We start from the raw sequence: 6575 nt of genomic DNA on the forward strand, positions 1-6575 counted from the left end.
CTGACTCATAGCGACCCCTCCTTGGGTTTCCGAGGCAGTATCACTACGGAAGTAGGATTGCCCAACCTTCCTTCCGAGGAGTGGCTGGTGGGGAAGTTCTACTCTGTCCTAAGGTTCTCTATGAGTCACCAGCCATGCTGTGGAAACAAGACTGGGCAATCTACTTCTGTAAAGATTTGCTGCCTCTGAAACCCAATGGTGATGGCTATGAGTTGGAATCTACTCAATGTCAGTGGATTTGGTTTCTTTTCTTTCTTTTCTTTTTCATATGAGTCAGAAAGGACTGAATGGCAGTGAGTTTTTGTTTGGAAGAGCCCTGGAATTTTGTCTTCTGTCTCCAGCTGTGGGAGGCTTTCAAAAGCTTTTATTGGTTGAATAGTTTCCTATTGATTAGTATTTGTCTTTAGGGTAAGGAACTCTGGTGGTGCAGTGCCTAAGGTATTTGCTAACCAGAAGGTTGGTGACAGGTAGCAGATATCTACCTATTCTACAATACGTTTAGAACAAACCCCAGAAATTTTATCATTTGTTTGGCTAGAAATCATGAGGTTACCCTAAATGGGCTAATACCTGAAAGTAAAATTTAAAAAAGTATATACAAATGAATAATAAAATCAGCAAAATAAAGGAAAATAAAATAAAGGAAAAATATGTGTTATGGAAAGATGCAGAATTTATGATTAATATTGGTTACTAAATTTCAGACATGAATTTGCAATGTCTCTAAGGATTTGTTTTATTTCCTACAGGAACATAGTTTCTAAACCATCAACACTTGATTTATTTCTTAAATCAGATAACTAGTACCAGAACAATTTAACCCATAATGTGGTAGGCTATTATAAAGTATAAGATAAGTTGGTAGCTAATAGTATCTACTTTTAACTAAAAATCAAAGTAATAGTGTAAATAACTATCATCTGAAAATGATAAATCCTTCTGTAAGTAAAAGATATCTGTGATATGGACCAGATTGAATTGTGTACCTGAAAAAAAAAATATGTTGAAGTCCTAACCTCTGAACCAGTGAATAAGATCTTTTTAGGGAAATAGAATTTTTTTTTGTAGTTGTTATCAAGACATTTAAGGAATGTACACTGAGCTAGAGTGGGTCCTAATCCCAATCCCTTCAGATTGGTACTTTATAAAATAGGAGAACAGGTACAGAAATAGGGTCACACAGAGGGAAGACAGCATGTGAGGGTCCTTCTAGAAGTAAAAGAAAGTCAACAATTGCCCAGCATTGCTAGAAGCTGGAAGAGACAATGAAGAATCTTTCCCTAGAGCTGAGAGAGAGAGAGAGAGAGAGAGAGAGAGAGAGAGAGAAAGAGAGAGTAACTGTGAATGACAGAAAGAGAGAGAGTGAGAGAGAGAGAGAGAAAGAGCAAGAGAGAGTAAGAGTGAGAGAGAAGAAGAGTGAAAGAGTGTGAGAAAGACTGAGAGAGAGTTTGTGTGTGACTGCTGATAACCTGAATTTGAGTTTCTAACCCTCAGAACTATTAGAAAATGCATTTCTGTTCTTAAACTTCCCACTTTGTGCTGTTCTTTGTTATGGCAGCCCAAGGAAACTATGGCATATAGGCCATTTGCTTGTGCTGGTTCTTATAACAAAACTTAAACTGCACTGCAGAACATTGGAATCATCTGATTCTCTAGTTGTGGTCATTGGTGTCAATGACTGCTTTCACAAATACAATCCCTAACATAGCCAAACACGGGGGAATTTAACTGAACATAACGATCATGCATAAAGTAATGATTAGAAAGAGGATTTTTATCAGTTATTACAGAAAAAGAAAGAAAGAAACATGGCAGGAGATAGAGCTAGAAGCATTAGATAAATAAGTGTTCTCTAGTATAAACGTGGGAGCTCTGGTAGCATAGTGGCTAAGACACTTGCCTGCTTACCAGAAGGCTGGCGGTTCAAACCCAGCAGCCATTCCTCAGAAGGAAGATGGGGCAATCTACTTCCATAGTGACACTGCCTCGGAAACCCAAGGAGGGGTCGCTATAAGTCAGGTCCGACTTGATGGCACATAACAACAACAACAACAGTATTAACGTATTAATATAAGAACGTATTTGTGTGGGTATTTGAATGTTTGATACAAATATAGGTAAGTGTAGAATTTTTTTTTTAAATAAAATAGAGCATCATACCTGTTGAGCCACTGCTGCAGCTAAATTCCCACCAGCACGGTCTCCAGAGATAGCAATTCTTTCAGTATTTACACCATATTTTTCAAGAACATCTTGGCGTAAGAACCACATTAATGAATTATACACATCTTCAAATTGAATTGGAAAATGATATTTGGGTGCTAGTCTGAAGCTGCGGGCAGAATAACAGTGTTTTAAGTTAATTCTTTTTTAATATGAAAATATATGCCTTTTGTACATATGTGTGTTCAAGAGTGTTTGCTCAAAGTCATCAAAAGTAAATCTTTTCTAAAGCAAACTGATATACTGTGTCATGATGAATCCAAAGATTGACTTCATCTTTATGATGATGCTTGATATTCAAGCTTTTACAAATGTTATTTTTATCTAAGTAAAGGCTTTAATGCAACACTTAGGCTGCCCGGGGTTGGAACGCACTTTAGCGGATGTTGTTGTTGTTATGTGCAGTTGAGTAGGCCCCGACTCATATCGACCCCTCCTTGGGTTTCCGAGGCAGTACTACTACGGAAGTAGGATTGCCCAACCTTCCTTCCGAGGAGTGGCTGGTGGGTTTGAACCATCAGCCTTCTGGTTAGCAGTCAAGTGCTTTAGCCACTATGCTACCAGAGCCCTCTCAGAATGTTATTTTGTTTGAAATCATTTATTAATAACTAGTAAATAGAAGTAGGGGTATTGGTGACTCTGTGCTTAAAGCTATAGGCTACTAACCAAAATATTGGCAGTTTAAATCCACCAGCCACTCTGCAGGAGAACTGCTCACATGAAGATTTATAGTCTTGGAACTCTATGGGGCAGTTCTACTCTGTCCTACAGTGTCTCCATGATTTGGAGTCAACCAAATGGCAGTGGATTTGACTGTGATTTCTTTTAACAAACAGAAAACACATTTTAGGAATTATTCTGTTCCAGTTATTCTAATAATCAGGATGACATACAGTCACAGCTATGCTTTTATATTAATTTCTTCATTTTTACACTCATTTTCATTGAGTTTCTTATCTATCATCATTACTGATCTAGAGTACTCTTTGATAGAATTTTGTTTGCATTCCCATATGCAATTTGCTGAGTAAGTGCTTTAGTATAGGATTGTTCTATGACATACACTGTGATAACCTCTTTAAATGGATTTTATTATATAATCCTCAAAAAAAAAAGGAAAAATTTAGAAATAAATAGTAGTAATCTTCATATATAATGAAAGTCATTAATGTCACTGAAAACAAAACCAAAATCATTGCTGACAGTCAGAGCTGACTCAAAGCGACCCCTGCTTGGGTTTCCAAGGCGGTATCACTGCAGAAGTAGATTGCCTAACTTCCTTCCAAGGAACTGACATGTAAAAAATATTGAAATGTCAACATTTTTATTGTGTATATACATATATACATAGATACATACATATATATATATATATATACACACACACACACATACAAGGTATAAATAAATATACATACACACACACACACATTCACACCATAAGAAAATTAGGAAACAAAATAAAACACTGTATGATTCTCAGTTTACAGATAAATAAACTGAGCTTGCGATATTATTTGATTTATGCAAAGTAATTCAAATAGTTTTAGAAACAGGATTTGAGCCTGATTATATGACTCTGAAGCCCTAATTCTTAATCGCTTTGCTAATTAAGAGCTTGATAAAAACTCAGTGAAGATAATTATGTCCAGGAGATATATGTGCTTAATTTTATTCAAATGATTTCTAGAGTTTCCATTTTTGGATTCACTCTTTAACTATACCAATCTTTTCTCTCTGACTCTCTTCTGGTCATGCTCAAGCTCACTTTCTCTATTCTCATCCACTTGATTTCATATGGGACAGCCCTGGAATAGCCAAGTAATGACTGAGAAAGCTGACAGCATCTGGCATAAAACCAAATAAACCAACAAGTTCTCACATGGTTGATATGACAACTGCATCAAGTCTATCAGCTGTCCATCTTGACAAAAAGTCATAATTAAACATAGCTGAAATAAAAGAAAACAGAATCAGAATATTAATGACAAATGAATCAGGAGGTGTTTCTTCATCAGAAATCCTAGTACTCATACCTCGGTTCTCAATGAAATAGAAGAATATTATTTCTAAGTTTCATCATAGCTATTGTGTGTTAATTATTTGGCCCAGAGATCTTTTCATATGTTCAAGATAGGATTTTTCACCCTTCCTGACATTTTCACAATGTATCATTTAAACCAGATTCATTGTTCTCACCATCATACTTTCTGCCCTTTTCATTCAGTAGATGTTAAGTTTTAAAGTACAAACCTATAATCATTAACTCCCTGACTTCAAACAAATCGTAGTCTACCAAAGAGGCCAGGAGGGAGGGGCAAGTACACAAGCCAAAAACAATAATGCAGAACATTAATAACTTTAAAGGAGTGGTACAGAAAGTGCTGTGTGGGAAAAAATTAAGACTCCATGAAACTGCCAGGAAGATATAGGGAAGTATAAACAGAGGAAGTAGAGTATAGCTAAAATTTGATCTCTGTATTCATATTTTCTAGGCAGACAAGAAGGACTTTTTTGGGTTTGATTTTGGTATTTGTTTGGGGTGAGGTTGGAACACATATTTTTATAGGCCTTGGCTAAGTGATCCATATATATATATATATATATATATATGAAGGCTAAATAATAGATTTGGAAGGAAGATGGGGCAATCTACTTCCATAGTGATACTGCCTCGGCAACCCAAGGAGAGGTCGCTATGAGTCGGGTCCGACTCGACGGCACATAACAACAACAACAACAATAAATAATAGATTGGCTCATGAAATAAAAAATACCACTTGTGGAAATTCTGGCAAGATGACGGACTAGGCAGAAAGACTGCACAGATCCTCTTTAACAAAGAAAAGGGAAAACAATTAACATAGACACAGAAGATAATCTTGGACCCCTGAGCCTTGAAGGGAAGTATATAGAAGTGGACTAAACCCCAACTAGCAGAAGAATTTGCGTGAAAATACCAAAAAAGGAGATATATGGAGCTATGGTCTGGTAGCGATCCTGAGCGATCCTGATGGCACAGACAGCTTGGAGATTCCCGAGTGGTGGTAGGACCTAAGAATTAAGCTAAAAATCAGCCCAGTTAGACAGGGACTGCACAGAGGACGGCTCTGGTGGCTGAGGAATAAATGGAGAAGGTGAAGAGAAAGGCAGGCTAAGCTGTGGACTTTTGCCGGTCCAGAGGATGCCGCCATTTTGAAGGTTAAAAAGCAGCTTGACTATTTTGGATATTTAAAGAGACAGTGCTCTCACAGATTTCTGGGGCTTAAGAACACATTCTGCTTTCCAGCAACCCCAAGGACACTCTGGACCTGAAAGACTGAAAAGGTACCACATTTCTCTTGTTACTCTTATACCCCACACTCGCTTGGTGAATGGAGGGGCAGTCATCCCCCATTCCCATCTACCTTCTGGGCCCACAGGAAATCCATCATAGTCCGTGTGCTCAGACAGAGCCTGGGTGCCCTGCCCTGTCCTCCACCGATTTTTTTTTCTCTTTTTTAATTTTTGTCTTTTTCACTTTCTTTTTTCTGGTGATTAGTTTGCTTGCATTTGTATGTTTTAAAACAACTATTATTATTGATACTTTTGTCCTTTTTACTATTATTCTTAATCTTCCCCTCCTAGGTCCTAGTTTTCAGCATTTTTTTTTCCGTGTTCCTGGTTGAAATTTTTTCTTTAATTTAAGTGGTTTTTTTTCTTATTATTTTTTATCCCCCTTTTTTCTCATAGTTAACCCCATTCTTTGTTTTACTTTTTGCACTTTTTCCCATTTTTTTTTCTCTTCATTATTCTCCTCTATTTTTTCTCTTAGTGCCTGATGCCTGGATATTGCAGGTTTTCTTGTTTTTTCTTCTTTTTCCCTTTTTTCTTTTTTTGGTTACTGGTCCTGTGTGATTACATGGTGTGTTTTTCTTCCATAGGCTTTTAGTTTTTAATTGTTATTCAATTGTAATTTGTGTCTAACTGAGTGGGAGACAAGTACAGTCCCCATAAAACACAACTACACCCACACCTCTTGCAACTTGACTTACTGAATGTGAGCCAGCACCTCCTTCTCCACCAATGGGCCAACAATAATAAACCACCAAGAAAAGCCTGAATCACCCTTGGCTTCTCTTCACAAACAGTTAACAGAGATCTAAATACAACAATGCCACGATGTCTTGGAGACAACAGACCATCACAGTACACACAAAGAAGCCGGATAAAGTGGTAAAAACAAGGGAGTACGATACAGACCCAGAACACATCCCTGAGGAAGCAGCAGCATTGGAACTCTCTGATAAGGAATTCAAAAGAATTATCTTTAGGTATCTTCAAAGGATTGAGAGACAGACCAAAGAAAACAC

General features: G+C 37.2%; 1 pseudogene; it reads right to left on the reverse strand.

The window, feature by feature from the left end:
* The window catches only part of LOC103196421, a 41615-nt pseudogene that overhangs the window by 26320 nt on the left and 8720 nt on the right, over positions 1-6575 (reverse strand).

Source organism: Orycteropus afer, unplaced genomic scaffold (genome assembly GCF_000298275.1).
Source record: "Orycteropus afer afer isolate SDZICR_OR568_19922 unplaced genomic scaffold, OryAfe1.0 scaffold00066, whole genome shotgun sequence".
NCBI classification, from domain to species: domain Eukaryota; kingdom Metazoa; phylum Chordata; class Mammalia; order Tubulidentata; family Orycteropodidae; genus Orycteropus; species Orycteropus afer.